Genomic DNA, 18,076 nt, shown 5'->3' with positions numbered 1-18,076 from the left:
TGCTGCCCAAAGAAAGAGGTGCTTCCCGCCCCCTGCTACGTACTTTACACACAGAAAGATGTTACTGAAGTGGCGCGGAGACCCGAAAATCAGCAGTTTATATACTCTCGCGGAAAGTTCGAGGCGTTTCAGGAATGAGAACACCCTCCCACAAAAGCTTTATTGGCTAGGGTTAAGCAACATATCCCCTTTGGAGAAGATACACCTGATTGGTCATAAATTAATTAAAGAAATTCGGGATTGGCTAAATTCAAAACAAGGGGAAAGAAAGGGTTATACAGCCAACTTAAACAATAACAGAAAGAAATTTAACAAGGAACAAACTTTTGAAATAAAAATTTCTCCAAAAAAACAGTTCTTTCACTTCGCACTAGGGTGCACCATTGTAGTTCTTCAGTAGTGTCCTCTAGAAGAGAAAGTTCACACTTCTTACTACAGGTAAAACAAAAATACATCGAAAACGACCCAGTTCAGAAACTCCAAAATTTCCAAGTAGTGACATCTTCTGAGAAACTTGAAAATTAACACCTAAGATAAAGTTCAGACTTCCTCCAGTAGGGGAGTTTCAACTGGCGCAAAGTTTGAATAAGCGGCATGGAGGTGTACCGCCGGTACAGACCTCCCCCCCCCAAAAGTCCCTCCAGGGGTGACCCATGAAATTTGTTTGAAAACAAGGTCCAAGTTATGATGTTGATATGGAGATTAATTGCAGAAGTATTTACCAACAAATTTTCTTAAAATGATTGGATCCAGTTTCAAAATTCTTGTAGTAACTGTTGAAGTAATGTCTTTATGTTTGTAGAAGTTGAATTCAGAAGGAAACTTTTAGTTTTTTAAAATTGAGGAAAAATTTTCTAAGTCCACCAGATATTGCAGTAAAATCCAAAACAAAGGTAGTAATGTTGAACTGGAATGTCCATATAGCTGGATATGTACTTTAAACGTTGATAAGTTTGACGGCCAGACCAGCCGCCGCTGCTTGAGTTCAGAGGAGGCCGCTCGGACCCCTCAAGTACCCTGAGATACCGCTCGCCCGCACTATGAGAGGAGTAGTGGAGTTGAAGCACGCCGCGCCTGCGGCGAACATGCAGGTCGCGGGCCAGTTACAGGTTGTGCGCCGCACATCAGCCTTGGCCGGGAGGAGGACTCTGGCTCGCTGTACACAGGTTGGCCTCACTGGAGAAGGGCGGGCCCGTACCCTGCCTCAGGAGCGGTACGGCGCCGCGCTGCTGCGGGGGCACTGTAACATTAAAGCTAGGCGGCAGAATTTTGTTAGACCATCATCAATTTTTTGAGGGCACAGGCATTGTGGAGAGGTTGAGGGGCCAGCGGCGTGAAGATATTCATGGCATATATAAGCCACTGTGTGTTATGTTAGCAGGAGACGGGAGCGTGGTAATGGCCATGGTAAGGACAGGATGGCAGTTTAACTGATCGGGGGAGGTTTGCAATAAATAATTACACACAAAGGAAACAGATTCCAAGAGCAGAAGGCCTTAAAAGTGAAACCCCTCAAAAAAAATATAACCTTCCTATTTCTTTCCAAATTATATGAAACAAGTTAACACAGAAATTACACCGGTTTCACCTGTGACAGGTGAACCCTAAATATCCTCTCGGTGGCTGGATTGCTTAACAATAAGGTAACGGGAGTAAGGAAATCGAGAATGATACACGGCCCATGAAATCTGGGGGCAAGCTTGCCCGCGGGAACAAAATTCTTGACCATCACCTGGTCACCTACCTTCAAATGGGTGGGTCTCCGTCCACGATCGTATCTTTCCCTAACCTTTTCATGAGACACCTTAAGATTGGCTTTAGCCTTCTTCCAAAGATCTTTAATGTTATCTGGGTCTATTGTCTCAGGTAGAATGTCACTCAGAGACCAGAGGTTAGAGAGCGGCGTGTTGGGAACAAACTTGAACATCAGCTAAGCTGGCGTAAACTTATGAGATTCATGAACTGCCGAGTTCAAAGCAAAAGCTAACCAATGCAGGGACGTGTCCCATCTGGAATGATCTTCATGATGATAGGCAATAAGCGCGGACCTGAGATTACGATTAACCCGTTCAGCCAGAGATGGTTAAGGGTAATAAGCAGAAGTTGTCACGTGAGAGATGGACAGGTCGAAGCAGAATTTACGAAATAAATTAGATGTGAAAGCCTTAGCATTATCAGACACAATATATTGACACGGACCAAAAGAAGCAAAGATTGAATTTAGACAAGTAATGGTGGACTGAGCGGTAGCCAGCTTAGTCGGAAATAACCAGGAAAATCTTGTAAAACCATCTACACATACAAAGATGAACTTGTTGGCATTTCCCTTCGACTGGGGGAAGGGTCCTACATAATCAATATACAGGGGTTCCATAGGGCGCGAAGCTTGGTGAGAAGACAACAGGCCTACCTTGGTTGACATGGTGGGTTTACTAAGCAAGCAGGATCTACAAGCCTTTACTAGTTCACGGATTTCACCGTCCATACCTTTCCAGATGAACCTTTCACGAATCTTCTCACGAGTTTTAAAGATTCCAAGATGCCCCCCTAATGGGGTCTCATGATAGTACTTGAAGATCATAGGTACAAGAACAGCTGGAACGACAACCTTCATCCTCTTGTCATGCCTCGAAGGGCAACATAGAACACCGTTCCTCAGTACATAAGGAACAACATGTTCCCCAGAAGAAAGGGTTTCCATTATCGGGGCCAGCGTCGGATCTTCACGTTGGTATTTCTCGATATCCCTAAAGAGCATGGGAGCATCAGTTAAGATGGCATTAACATCAAATAGTATGGACTCGGGAGGTGATGAACTGTCGACCGGTTCATGGGTCTCAACGTCGTTGGAAAACATACGGCTGAGTCCATCAGCAACAACATTTTCGGTACCTCTGATATGTCTAACCTCAAATTGGAAGGCAGAAATTCGGATGGCCCAACGGGCTATACGACCAGTACGACGCGGCCTACCTAAGACCCAGCTTAAGGCTTGATTATCTGTCTCCAGGTCGAATTTGACATGTTCCAGGTAGAGACGGAACTTTTCTAAGGCAAATAAGACTGCCAAACCTTCGAGCTCATAGATGGAATACTTGGTTTCTTGAGCCGACAGAGTCCTAGATGCATAGGCGATGGGTCGCCTCCCTAGTTCAGTCTCTTGAAGAAGGACTGCAGCTACCGCCGACGACGACGCATCGGTTTGGACGATGAATTTCTTTGAGAAATCAGGCATAGCAAGGACAGGGGCATTACAGAGAGCTAATTTAAGATCTTCAAAAGCGGCTTGTTGAGAAGGTCCCCACTCGAATTTGATGCCTTTCCTACGAAGAAGGTTTAAGGGCGCCGCTCTATTAACGAAGTTAGGAATAAACTTCCTGAAGAAATTCACCATACCAATGAACCTGGCGATACCTTTGATGTCCTTGGGAGGTTTAAAATCACGGATGGCCTGTGTTCTAGAATGATCGACTGCAACACCATCAGGTGAGACAATATGCCCTAGGAATGACATGGAGGGCTTAGCGAAGGCAACCTTGGACAACTTATCAGTTAACCCGGCCTTACGAAGGCGATTGAGAACTTCTCGCAGATGATCTAGATGTTCTTCAAACGTCTCCGAAAATACGACGACATCATCCAGGTAGTGATACAAGTACTCAAATTTGATGTCGGAGAAGACCCTATCTAGCAGTCTAGTGAGTACAGCTGCTCCCGTGGGGAGCCCGAAAGGCACGCGGTTGTATTCATACAAATTCCAATCCGTGGCGAACGCTGTAAGATGTTTAGACTCTTCGGCAAGGGGAATTTGATTGTAGGCCTGATTCAAATCCAAGATGGTGAAGAACTTGGCCTTACGGAACCATGAAAAACAAGAATGAAGGTCGGGAAGGGGCACAGATTGTAACACCACCTTCCGATTGAGAGCCCTATAATCAATGACAGGCCTGAAGCCCCCTTGGGGTTTCGGGACTAGAAAAATAGGCGAAGAATACGCCGACTTAGAGGGTCTAATAATACCATCCTTCAACATCTGATCGATGATTTCTTTCAGAGCCTTCATTTTAGGTGGAGATAGCCTATAAGGTGGAAAACGGACCGGAATCGAATCCGTGACCTCAATTTTGTATTCAATAAGGTCAGTAACACCAAGAGTATCAGAGAACACCTCTGGAAATGACTGACACAATTTACGAATACTATCAGCCTGCTCCTCAGGTAGATGTCTAAGGTCTAACAACATCTCATCCTGGGTAGGCGAAATAGATGAACATGATGCAGAATTACATTTCAATAATGGGATTTTACAATTGGAAGCAAATTTGAATGTGCACGACTTACTCTGAAGATCGAGCACAAGACCAGTGTGAGAAATGAAGTCAGCTCCCAATATAATGGGGCAAGACAAGTGCTTAGCCACAAACAATTTGATTTTCCATGTAAATTTAAAAACACGAATTTTGACCTGTAAAGAACCTAGAATTTCTAATGGAGATGAATTAGCCGGAACATATTGGATCGCAGACAAACAATAGTCAGGAAGCTTACAAACAGATTTCAATTTTGCATACCATTCAGCCGAAATAATAGAACAAACACTGCCTGAATCTAATAGAGCTGTTATAGGCTCATTATTTAACTCAATTTTGAGAAAAGGCACCGGTGCGGGGGTATCCGCCGCAATCCTAAGACATTCTTTGGGGCATTCAAAAGATGAATTTGAAGACTGAACTTTCCCTGAATTTTCGACCTGTTTACCAGGGGCTGAGCCTCGGAAAGATGGATTAGTCGACTCAGCCAAAGCCACTAGTCACTTTTTATTATTGGCATTGGTGGAATTTGCACCAGAAGTTGAGCAGGAGGGGGTGCTATTTGAATTTGGGCAATTCTTGGCGATATGTGAAAAAGCCCCACATTTAAAACAGCCTTGTGGTGAACCAGCTCCATTATTTGCCCTACTAGATTTGATCAATGGACACTTGTTCCAAAGAGGATCAGGCGACCCGCAAGCATAACATTTACGAGGTGTGACTGGTCGGCGAGGAGGAGGAGGCCGAGGATTACCAAAAGAAGGAGGGGGTTCTTTCGCGACACGCAAGGAATCGGCATATCTAACTCCTTCCGCCAATGCTTCAAGTTCAGAGAAGGTTTGCGGGCACGCCGCGAAACATAAATATGACCTATAGGATGGTGAGATACCTTCCACAATAGCTTGTACAATCTGATCCTCAGGAAAGTGAAGAGCAAACACCCTAGTATAGAACTTAATATCTTGGATGAAGTCTGCCAAGTTTTCATCCAAGCGCTGTACACGATAATAGTACTTCTGAATAAGGGAGGACCTTGCCCTAGCCGGGATGAAGTTAGCTAGCAAGTGGGCGTGGAAGTCCTCAATAGATGATTGCTCGGCAATGGCTCTTACTATTTTGTCTGAGAGAATACCAATTGCATAGGGATAGATGATTTGCAAAATCTGACATGGAGAAAGAGAAAAAACAAGAGCATGGTCCTGGAACTCAACTAAAAACCTTAAAAAAGAAATAACTTCACTGGTGGTTTTAACAGAAAACTTAGAGATACCTCTGAGCAACATTGCTAATGGATGAGGCAAGCTGCTGGACCCAGGTGACATAGTAGGTAAAGGTTTAAGTGGCAAAGACGTTAATTCAGAACGTACATTATTCAACGAGGTTCGGCGTTCAGACTCGTTGTCCAATGGGGCAGAGGTTGTTTGAGCTGCAACAGTTTTCCTATTGACGTCTCCCTTAGGAGGCTCTTCCTCGCTACCTACATTCACCGTGACGGGTTGATCAGTTTTGGGAGGAACTTCCCCAGTTAACAATTGGGTAACCTTACTGGACAATTCAGAAAGCTTTTCAAGAACCATACTAGCTTCCTTCCTCTGAACGTCATTCAACTTCAGAGACAACAGATCGTTAACCCTATTTGAAAAATGAAATAGCCTGGCTTGCACACGCTTAATTTGATTAGGAGAAGGATCATTTTCTTCAAAAAAAACTAACTACAGATGCTAGCTCAGTAGTATTGTCAGTGATCGTGGAAAGAGAGTCGTCAATTTCTTTCTCTCCCAAAGTGGGGATGGAAATGGGCAAATCAAGGGACTCTCTAAGCTTATTTGTGTCTACCGCAACCGTGCCTCCAGATTGCACATTTCTAATAGTTAACTTGCGCAAATAGTTGAGATGGAGAACATCGCGAGGGCCGGGCATGATGACAGAACAATTTTGAAAAAGGAAAAATCAAAAATTCCAGCAACTGAGAAAATTGTTACAGTTCGGATCAAAGCAATGTTTAGCCGTCAAAAGGGGCTAAATTGAGACCCATTCAACCATGCTCTGCTACCACTTGTTCCGAGGTATCTGTGGAACAGCAGAGGTGAAAGAAGGTGCGGGGGTGAACAGGTCTCAGGCTACGAAATTAAAGTTAATTTAAAATTTAACAAGGTTATATTTTCTTTGCAAAATCAAGAAATAACAAGCATGGCAGGTACAGAGTAGCAAGGCAACAAAAGTACAATTACAGTATTTACAGGATTTGGGCTTCGAGCCCCGAACTCACAATTCTTGGGCAACTAGCCCAACTTTACCCCAAAACAAGATTTAACAGAGGGGCAGAAAACCCCATTCATGCCCAGGAGCACTTGCTCTAAATTACACAGAAAAGCCTCCTCGAGGCATACAACACTCAATTTTCAAGAAAGAGCCACTCGCTCTCAAACCTTAAGCCTATCAAAGGCCACACCAAATTCCACTTTCAAGTTGTCCTCCACGGACGCGAAAACAGGGGTAAAATACCCAACCTACTGAGGCCTATTAAGAGAGAAAAGGTTAATTACATGGCCTCTAAAATACCAATTGGAGAGGAGGCGATCTGCACTCCTAATACATTTTGTTTAAAACCTAATCTGGCTCTAGGCCGCTAATGCAAGGGCTAATTCCATACTAAAGAGGTGACTTTAGAAAGAAACAATTTACATTACGTTAAGGAAGAATTGGTTGTGAAAAATAAGTCCACCTCAAAACAATATGAGTGGGAGCTCGAGAGGGTTAAGCACTCTCTATCCCAATATGTAGCTTAAAAGAGAATAGATACTAAGAGTCTTTACATTTTAGGGAAAAGTTACATGGTGGAAAAGCTTCGGACCCGCCCCGAGGGTTAAACTGCTGAGCTAGCAAGAAAATAAGTTATTAAACGGCCATTACCTTATGGATGAACTGCTGCCCCAAGAAAGAGGTGCTTCCCGCCCCCTGCTACGTACTTTACACACAGAAAGATGTTACTGAAGTGGCGCGGAGACCCGAAAATCAGCAGTTTATATACTCTCGCGGAAAGTTCGAGGCGTTTCAGGAATGAGAACACCCTCCCACAAAAGCTTTATTGGCTAGGGTTAAGCAACATATCCCCTTTGGAGAAGATACACCTGATTGGTCATAAATTAATTAAAGAAATTCGGGATTGGCTAAATTCAAAACAAGCGGAAAGAAAGGGTTATACAGCCAACTTAAACAATAACAGAAAGAAATTTAACAAGGAACAAACTTTTGAAATAAAAATTTCTCCAAAAAAACAGTTCTTTCACTTCGCACTAGGGTGCACCATTGTAGTTCTTCAGTAGTGTCCTCTAGAAGAGAAAGTTCACACTTCTTACTACAGGTAAAACAAAAATACATCGAAAACGACCCAGTTCAGAAACTCCAAAATTTCCAAGTAGTGACATCTTCTGAGAAACTTGAAAATTAACACCTTAGATAAAGTTCAGACTTCCTCCAGTAGGGGAATTTCAACTGGCGCAAAGTTTGAATTAGCGGCGTGGAGGTGTACCGCCCGGTACATTATGAATGTTGTCTTATAAACTAATTTCCATGAGCTCTAGATTCTCTCCAGATAAATTCTGGTGCTCTTGTCATATTACTACAGATTTTAAAAAATTAACTTGTTTTTAAAAAGGAAAACTAGTCGCAGTAAATGCTCTAGTTAAAGTTATGATCACACAAATTTCTCTACTATTTTTCCTTTTCTGTTGCAGATATACTGAGTCTAATTTATTAGTAAATACCAGTTTCTAAATTGTGTATTGGAACATAACAAGCTAACTAAGTATAGTTTAAATTCAGAGATACAAGTTAATAATAATTGTACCGGGCGGTACACCTCCACGCCGCTAATTTAAAATGTGCGCCAGTTGAAACTCCTCTGCTGGAGGAAGTCTGAACTTTATCGACGGTATTAATTTTCAAGTTTCTCAGAAGATGTCACTACTTGGAAAGTTTGGAGTTTTTGAACTGTGCCACTTTTGATGTATTTTTGTTTTACCGGTAGTAAGAAGTGTGAACTTTCTCTTCTAGAGGACACTACTGAAAAACTACAATGGTGCACCCTAGTGCGATGTGAAAGAACTGTTTTTTGGAGAAATTTTTATTTCAAAAGTTTGTTTCTTGTTAAATTTCTTTCTGTTATTGTTTAAGTTGGCTGTATACCCCTCTCTTTCCCCTTGTTTTGTATTTAGCCAATCCCGAATTTCTTTAATTAATTTCTGACCAATCTGATGTATCTTCCCCCAACTTGAATATGCTGCTTATCCCTAACCAATAAAGTTTTGGTGGGAGGGTGTTCTCATTCCAAAAACGCCTCGAACTTTCCGCGAGAGTATATAAACTGCTGATTTTTGGGTCTCCGCGCCACTTCTGTACCATCTTTCAGTGTGTAAAGTACATAGCAGGGGGCGGGAAGCGCCTCTTTCTTCGGGCAGCAGTTCAACAATAAGGTAATGGCCGTATAATAACTTCTTTTCTTGCTAGCTCAGCAGTTTAACTCTCAGGGCGGGTCCGAAGCGTTTCCACCATGTAACATTCCCTAAAATGTAAAGACACTCTGTATTTATTCTATCTTTTAAACTACATATTGGGATAGAGAGTGCTTAACCCTCTCGAGCTCCCACTCATATTGTTCTGAGGTGAACTTATTTTTCTCAACCGATTCTTCCGTAACAGTAATGTAAATTGTTTCTTTCTTAAGTCACCTCTTTAGTATGGGATTAGCCCTTGTATTAACGGCCTAGTGCCAAGTAGGTTTTAAACAAAGTGTATTAGGAGCGCAAGTTCGCCTCCTCTCAAATTGTTATTTTAGAGGTCATGTAATTAAACTTTTTCTCACTTAATAGACCTCAGTAGGTTGGGTATTTTACCCCTGTGTCTATGTCCTGAGAGGACAACTTGAAGGTGGAGTTTGGTGTGGCCTTTGAGAGGCTTAAAGTTTGAGAGCGAGTGGCTCTTTCTTGAAAATTGAGTGTTGTATGCCTCGAGGAGGCTTTTCAGTGTAATTTGGAGCAAGTGCTCCTGAGCATGAATGGGGTTTTCTGCCCCTCTGTTAAAACTTATTTTGGAGTAAGGTTGGGCTGATTGCCCAAGAATTGTGAAGTCGGGGCTCGAAGCCCAAATCCTGTAAATACTGTAATTGTACTTTTGTTGCCTTGCTACTCTGTACCTGCCATGCTTGTTATTTCTTGATTTTGCAAAGAAAATATAACCTTGTTAAATTTTAAATTAACTTTAATTTCGTAGCCTGAGACCTGTTCACCCCCGCACCTTCTTTCACCTCTGTTGTTCCACAGATACCTCGGAACAAGTGGTAGCAGAGCATGGTTGAATGGGTCTCAATTTAGCCCCTTTTGACGGCTAAACATTGCTTTGATCCGAACTCTAACAATTTTCTCAGTTGCTGGAATTTTTGATTTTTCCTTTTTCAAAATTGTTCTGTCATCATGCCCGGCCCTCGCGATGTTCTCCATCTTAACTATTTGTGCAAGGAGGAGTTGATCTATGAATTAACTATTTGAAATGTGCAATCTGGAGGCACGGTTGCGGTAGACACAAACAAGCTTAGAGAGTCTCTTGATTTGCCCATTTCCATCCCCACTTTGGGAGAGAAAGAAATTGACGACTCTCTTTCCACGATCACCGAGAATACTACTGGGCTAGCATCGGTAGTTAGTTTTTTTGACGAAAATGATCCTTCTCCTAATCAAATTAAGCGTGTGCAAGCCAGGCTATTTCATTTTTCAAATAGAGTTAACGATCTGTTGTCTCTGAAGTTGAATGATGTTCAGAGGAAGGAAGCTAGTACGTTGCTTGAAAGTATTTCTGAATTATCTAGCAAGGTCACTCAATTGTTCACTGGGGAAGTTCCTCCCAAAATTGATCAACCCACCACGATGAATGTAGGTAGCGAGGAAGAGCCTCCTAAGGGAGAAGCCAATAGGATAACCGTTGCTGCTCAAACTATCTCTGCCCCAATGGACAACGAGTCTGAACGCCGTGCATCGTTGAATAATATACGTTCTGAATTAACTTCCTTGCCACTGAAACCTTTACCTACTATGTCACCCGGGTTTAGCAGCTTGCCTCATCCATTGGCAATGTTGCTCAGAGGTATCTCTAAGTTTTCCGTTAATACCACCAGTGACGTAATTTCATTTTTAAGATTTTTAGTTGAATTTCAGGATCATGCCCTTGTGTTTTCTCTTTCCCCATGTCAGATTTTGCAAATCATCTATCCCTATGCAACTGGTATTCTCTCAGACAAAATAGTAAGAGCCATTGCCGAGCAATCATCTATTGAGGATTTCCACGCCCACTTGCTAGCTAACTTCATCCCGGCTAGGGCCAGGTCCTCCCTTATTCAGAAGTACTATTATCGTGTACAGCGTTTGGATGAAAACTTAGCAGACTTCATCCAAGATATTAAATTCTATACTAGGGTGTTTGCCCTTCATTTTCCTGAAGATCAGATTGTACAGGCTATTGTAGAAGGAATTTCACCATCCTATAGGTCATATTTGTGTTTCGCGGCGTGTCCGCAAACCTTCTCTGAACTTGAAGCATTGGCCGTCTCAGCGGAAGGAGTTAGATACGCCGATTCCTTGCGTGTCGCGAAAGAACCCCCTCCTTCTTTTGGTAATCCTCGGCCTCCTCCTCCTCGCCGACCAGTCACACCTCGTAAATGCTATGCTTGCGGGTCGCCTAACCATCTTCGGAACAAGTGTCCATTGATCAAATCTAGTAGGGCAAATAATGGAGCTGGCTCATCACAAGGCTGTTTTAAATGTGGGGCTTTCTCACATATTGCCAAGAATTGCCCAAATTCAAATAGCACCCCCTCCTGCTCAACTTCTGGTGCAAATTCCACCAATGCCAATAATAAATGTGACTAGGGGCTTCGGCTGAGTCGACTTATCCCCCTTCCCGAGGCTCAGCCCCTGGTAAATTGGTCGAAAATTCAGGGAACGTTCAATCTGCAAATCCATCTTTTGAATGCCCCAAAGAGTGTCTTAGGATTGCATGGAGTCCCCCGCACCGGTTCCTTTTCTTAAAATTGAGTTAAATAATGAACCAATAACAGCTCTATTAGATTCAGGCAGTGTTTGTTCAATTATTTCGGATCAATGGTATTCAAAATTGAAATCGGTTTGTAAACTACCTGACTATGGTTCATCTCCTGTTCAATATGTTTCGGCTAATTCATCTCCATTAGAAATTCTCGGTTCTGTAAATGTCAAAATTCGTATTTTTAAATTTACATGGAAAATCAAACTGTTTGTGGCCAAGCACTTGTCTTGCCCCATTATATTGGGAGTGGACTTCATTTCTCACACTGGTCTTGTGCTCGATCTTCAGAGTAAATCGTGCACATTCAAATTTGCTTCCAATTGTAAAATCCCCTTGTTAAAATGTAATTCTGCATCATGTTCATCTATTTCGCCTACCCAGGATGAGATGTTGTTAGACCTTAGACATCTACCTGAGGAGCAGGCTGATAGTATTCGTAAGTTGTGTCAGTCGTTTCCAGAGGTGTTCTCTGATACTCTTGGTGTTACTGATCTTATTGAATACAAAATTGAGGTCACGGATTCGATTCCTGTCCGTTTTCCACCTTATAGGCTATCTCCACCAAAAATGAAGGCTCTGAAAGAAATCATCGATCAGATGTTGAAGGATGGTATTATTAGGCCCTCTAAGTCGGCGTATTCTTCGCCTATTTTTCTAGTCCCGAAACCCCAAGGTGGCTTCAGGCCTGTCATTGATTATAGGGCTCTCAATCGGAAGGTGGTGTTACAATCTGTGCCCCTTCCTGACCTTCATTCTTGTTTTTCATGGTTTCGTAAGGCCAAGTTCTTTACTATCTTGGACCTGAATCAGGCCTACAATCAAATTCCCCTTGCGGAAGAGTCTAAACATCTTACAGCGTTTGCCACGGACTGGAACTTATACGAATACAACCGCGTGCCTTTCGGGCTCCCCACGGGAGCAGCTGTACTCACTAGGCTGCTAGATAGGGTCTTCTCCGACATCAAATTTGAGTACTTGTATCACTACTTGGATGATGTCGTCGTATTTTCGGAGACCTTTGAAGAACATCTAGATCATCTGCGAGAAGTTCTCAATCGCCTTCGTAAGGCCGGGTTAACTGTCAAGTTGTCCAAGGTTGCCTTTGCTAAGCCCTCTATGTCATTCCTAGGGCATATTGTGTCACCCGATGGTGTTGCAGTCGATCATTCTAGAACACAGGCCATCTGTGATTTTAAACCTCCCAAGGACATCAAAGGTATCGCCAGGTTCATTGGTATGGTGAATTTCTTCAGGAAGTTTATTCCTAACTTCGCTAATAGAGCGGCGCCCTTGAACCTTCTTCGTAGGAAAAGCATCAAATTCGAGTGGGGACCTTCTCAACAAGCCGCTTTTGAAGATCTGAAATTAGCTCTCTGTAATGCCCCTGTCCTTGCTATGCCTGATTTCTCAAAGAAATTCATCGTCCAAACCGACGCGTCGTCGTCAGCAGTAGCTGCAGTCCTTCTTCAAGAGACTGAACTAGGGAGGCGACCCATCGCCTATGCATCTAGGACCTTGTCGGCTCAAGAAGCCAAGTATTCCATCTATGAGCTCGAAGGTTTGGCAGTCTTATTTGCCTTAGAAAAGTTCCGTCTCTATCTGGAACATGTCAAATTCGACCTGGAGACAGATAATCAAGCCTTAAGCTGGGTCTTAGGTAGGCCGCGTCGTACTGGTCGTATAGCCCGTTGGGCCATCCGTATTCCTGCCTTCCAATTCGATGTCAGGCATATCCGAGGTACCGAAAATGTTGTCGCTGATGGACTCAGCCGTATGTTTTCCAACGACGTCGAGACCCATGAACCGGTCGACAGTTCATCACCTCCCGAGTCAATACTATCTGATGTTAATGCCATCTTAACAGATGCTCCCATGCTCTTTAGGGATATCGAGAAATACCAACGTGAAGATCCGACGCTGGCTCCGATAATGGAAACCCTTTCTTCTGGGGAACATGTTGTCCCCTATGTTCTGAGGAATGGTGTTCTATGTTGCCCTTCGAGGCATGATAAGATGATGAAGGTTGTCGTTCCAGCGGTTCTTGTACCTATGATCTTCAAGTATTATCATGAAACCCCACTAGGAGGGCACCTAGGCATCTTTAAAACTCGTGAGAAGATTCGTGAAAGGTTCATCTGGAAAGGTATGGACGGTGACATCCGTGAACTAGTAAAGGCTTGTAAATCCTGTTTGCTTAGTAAACCAACCATGTCCACCAAGGTAGGCCTTTTGTCTTCTCATCAAGCGTCGCGCCCCATGGAACGCCTGTATATTGATTATGTAGGACCCTTCCTCCAGTCGAAGGGAAATGCTAACAAGTTCATCTTTGTATGCGTAGATGGTTTTACAAGATTTTCCTGGTTATTTCCGACTAAGCTGGCTACCGCTCAGTCCACCATTACTTGCCTAAATTCTATTTTTGCTTCTTTTGGTCCGTGCCAATATATTGTGTCTGATAATGCTAAGGCGTTCACATCAAATCTTTTTCGTAAATTCTGTTTTGACTTGTCCATCTCTCATGTAACTACTTCTGCTTATTACCCTCAACCATCTCTGGCTGAACGGGTTAATCGTAATCTCAGGTCCGCGCTTATTGCCTATCATCATGAAGATCATTCCAGATGGGACACGTCCCTGCATTGGTTAGCTTTTGCTTTGAATTCGGCGGTTCATGAATCACATAAATTTACTCCAGCTTCTTTGATGTTTAAGTTCATTCCCAACACGCCGCTCTCTAACCTTTGGTCTCTGAGTGACATTCTACCTGAGACAATATACCCAAACAACATTAAAGATCTTTGGAAGAAGGCTAAAGCCAATCTTAAAGTCTCTCATGAAAAGGTATGATCGTGGACGGAGACCCACCCATTTGAAGGTAGGTGACCAGGTGATGGTCAAGAACTTTGTTCCCGCGGGCAAGCTTGCCCCCAGATTTCATGGGCCGTGTATCATTCTCAATTTCCTTACGCCGGTTACGTTGTTATTAAGTAATCCAGCCACCGAGAGGATATTTAGGGTTCACCTGTCACAGGTGAAACCAGTGTAAATTTTGTGTTAACTTGCTTCATATAATTTGAAAGGAATATGAAGGTTATATTTTGTTTTGAGTTTTCACTCTTAAGGCATTCTGCCCCTCCTATAATATTTTGTTTTATATGTAAGCATTTTTGTAAAACCTTCCCCGATCCGTTAAACTGCCATCCTGTCGTTGCTACGGCCATTACCACGCTCCCGTCTCCTGCCCCACTACACACAGTGGCTTGTACGTGAAATGAATTTCTCCACGCCGCTGGCCCCTCTACCTCACCACAATGAATGTACCCTATTATCATTCTGGTCCAACAAAAATTCTGCCGTCGAGCTTTAATGTTTCAGTGCCCCCGCAGCAGCGCGGCGCCGTACCGCTCCTGAGGCAGGGTACGGGCCCGCCCTTCCCCAGTGAGGCCAACCTGTGTACGGCGAGCCGGAGCCCTCCTCCCGGCCAAGGCTGATGTGCGGCGCACGACCTGCTACTTGCCCGCAGCCTGTACATGCTCACCGCGGGCGCGGCGTGCTTCAACACCACTACTCCTCTCATAGTGCGGGCGAGCGGTATCTCAGGGTACTTGAGGGGTCCGAGCGGCCTCCTCTGGACACAAGCTGCAGCGGCCGGTCTGGCCATCCAATTTAATCAACTACATGGACATTTACTATCAGCAATTACTACACTTGGGAATTCTACTGCAATATTTGGTGGACTTTGAAAATTTTTCTTCACTTTCAAGTATTAAAAGATTTTCGTCTGAATTCAATTCCTACAAACTTAAAGTCATTAATTCAACGGTTACTACAAGTATTTTGAAACTGGATCAAACCAAATTTAGAAAAATTTTATAAATGCTTCTGCAGTTAATCTCCATATCAACATTATAACTTGGACCTTATTTTCAAACAAAAGTTTATGTTCTTCTGTGTTACCCCTTGGAGGAACTTTTGGGGGGGGGGGGGGGGAGGTCTGTACCGGGCGGTACACCTCCACGCCGCTAATTTAAAATGTGCGCCAGTTGAAACTCCTCTGCTGGAGGAAGTCTGAACTTTATCGACGGTATTAATTTTCAAGTTTCTCAGAAGATGTCACTACTTGGAAAGTTTGGAGTTTTTGAACTGTGCCACTTTTGATGTATTTTTGTTTTACCGGTAGTAAGAAGTGTGAACTTTCTCTTCTAGAGGACACTACTGAAAAACTACAATGGTGCACCCTAGTGCGATGTGAAAGAACTGTTTTTTGGAGAAATTTTTATTTCAAAAGTTTGTTTCTTGTTAAATTTCTTTCTGTTATTGTTTAAGTTGGCTGTATACCCCTCTCTTTCCCCTTGTTTTGTATTTAGCCAATCCCGAATTTCTTTAATTAATTTCTGACCAATCTGATGTATCTTCCCCCAACTTGAATATGCTGCTTATCCCTAACCAATAAAGTTTTGGTGGGAGGGTGTTCTCATTCCAAAAACGCCTCGAACTTTCCGCGAGAGTATATAAACTGCTGATTTTTGGGTCTCCGCGCCACTTCTGTACCATCTTTCAGTGTGTAAAGTACATAGCAGGGGGCGGGAAGCGCCTCTTTCTTCGGGCAGCAGTTCAACAATAAGGTAATGGCCGTATAATAACTTCTTTTCTTGCTAGCTCAGCAGTTTAACTCTCGGGGCGGGTCCGAAGCGTTTCCAGCATGTAACTTTCCCTAAAATGTAAAGACACTCTGTATTTATTCTATTTTTTAAACTACATATTGGGATAGAGAGTGCTTAACCCTCTCGAGCTCCCACTCATATTGTTCTGAGGTGAACTTATTTTTCTCAACCGATTCTTCCGTAACAGTAATGTAAATTGTTTCTTTCTTAAGTCACCTCTTTAGTATGGGATTAGCCCTTGTATTAACGGCCTAGTGCCAAGTAGGTTTTAAACAAAGTGTATTAGGAGCGCAAGTTCGCCTCCTCTCAAATTGTTATTTTAGAGGTCATGTAATTAAACTTTTTCTCACTTAATAGACCTCAGTAGGTTGGGTATTTTACCCCTGTGTCTATGTCCTGAGAGGACAACTTGAAGGTGGAGTTTGGTGTGGCCTTTGAGAGGCTTAAAGTTTGAGAGAGAGTGGCTCTTTCTTGAAAATTGAGTGTTGTATGCCTCGAGGAGGCTTTTCGGTGTAATTTGGAGCAAGTGCTCCTGAGCATGAATGGGGTTTTCTGCCCCTCTGTTAAAACTTATTTTGGAGTAAGGTTGGGCTGATTGCCCAAGAATTGTGAAGTCGGGGCGCGAAGCCCAAATCCGGTAAATATTGTAACTATACTTTGTTGCCTTACTACTCTGTACCTGCCATGCTTGTTATTTCTTAATTTTGAAAAGAAAATATAACCTGGTTAAATTTTACATTAACCTTAATTTCGTAGTTTGAGACCCGTTCACGCCCGCACCTTCTTTCACCTCTACCTACCGCAAAAACACGGTAATAATAATAATAATAATAATAATAATAATAATAATAATAATAATAATAATAAAATTTGTGTCCTCATCCCGAGGTAGTGCAGCTCTTTTCAGACACCTCCCCCCCACCAATGGAGGTGAACTGCGTGTACCATTTTTACTGCATACCAGCCCTCCTGCCATTCTTAAATTTCTGGCAGTACCGGGAATCGAACCCGGGTCCCCGAGGACGGCAGCTTATAGTACTAACCGTTACACTACGGAGGCGGACATAATAATAATAATAATAATAATAATAATAATAATAATAATAATAATAATAATAATAATAATAATAATGGCGTGTGGCCTCCGGAGAGGTCTGGTGCAGTTCTTTCGAGTCAACGCCGTATAGGCGACCTGCACTTCTGTGAGGTTGGGGCCCTGCCTACGATGAATTCTAATGCTAAAGACAGCACACATACACCCAACCTCCAAACCATTGGAATTAACTAATGAAGGTTAAAATCCCTGACCCGGCTGGTAATTGATCCCGGGACCCCTCGGCCAAAGGCCAGATGCTAACCATTTAGCCATGGAGTTTAATACCAACAGATAAATAATACTTTCCTTCCGAAAGTAACTTATTAAGGACAACATACATAATGCCAATGCCAGTCAGCTTTCTTAATTCAACATAAAGTAATAATATTAAAGTACAATTAAGAGAACATTGAACAAACTTCATAGGAAGGCATGTGAAGGTCATGTTTGCAACATCACTATTTTCTTTTACCGGTATATTAAATAGGGAAATACAGTGAAAGTAATACTTTGTTACATAGTACATACAACTCACTTTTAAAATAATATTTTATAATGATTAATATTTGAGTTCATCAGCTTCAATAATATTTCAGGGATAGAGTGGCATGAAACTTACCGTAGCAGTGTTGTGCCCCAGCTTGCCTGCAGATCTCTTGACTGGGCAATGAGGAGACCAGGCATCTCAGGTCATATCAGATAACAACAGGTCAGTTGTAGGTCAATAGCCTTTACGGTCAGCTTCTCATGGTAGGCCTACATGCTTTTGAATTTTATACTTGAACCGATCATATTCAGATGCTGAAAATTATTAATACTGCAAACTGATAATTTTATTCTCAGCACATTTCAATTTAATGTAAATAACAATATGACAAAAAGTAATCTCAAAGAGAAAAGGAAAAATTATA

At 42.7% G+C, this 18,076-nt stretch overlaps 1 protein-coding gene across 1 annotated transcript in view; it reads right to left on the bottom strand.

The window, feature by feature from the left end:
• Positions 1-17,876, bottom strand: part of Sardh (Sarcosine dehydrogenase) — a 282,041-nt gene extending 264,165 nt beyond the window's left edge. Inside the window, exon 1 of the mRNA XM_067137412.2 lies at positions 17,785-17,876. The gene's annotated coding sequence lies outside the window, so the exon portion shown is untranslated. The remainder of the gene's footprint in view (positions 1-17,784) is intronic.
• Positions 17,877-18,076: the final 200 nt, after the last annotated feature.

The sequence above is a fragment of the Anabrus simplex genome, chromosome 1 (genome assembly GCF_040414725.1).
Source record: "Anabrus simplex isolate iqAnaSimp1 chromosome 1, ASM4041472v1, whole genome shotgun sequence".
NCBI lineage: Eukaryota > Metazoa > Arthropoda > Insecta > Orthoptera > Tettigoniidae > Anabrus > Anabrus simplex.
This window is presented reverse-complemented; position numbering and strand designations above follow the sequence as displayed.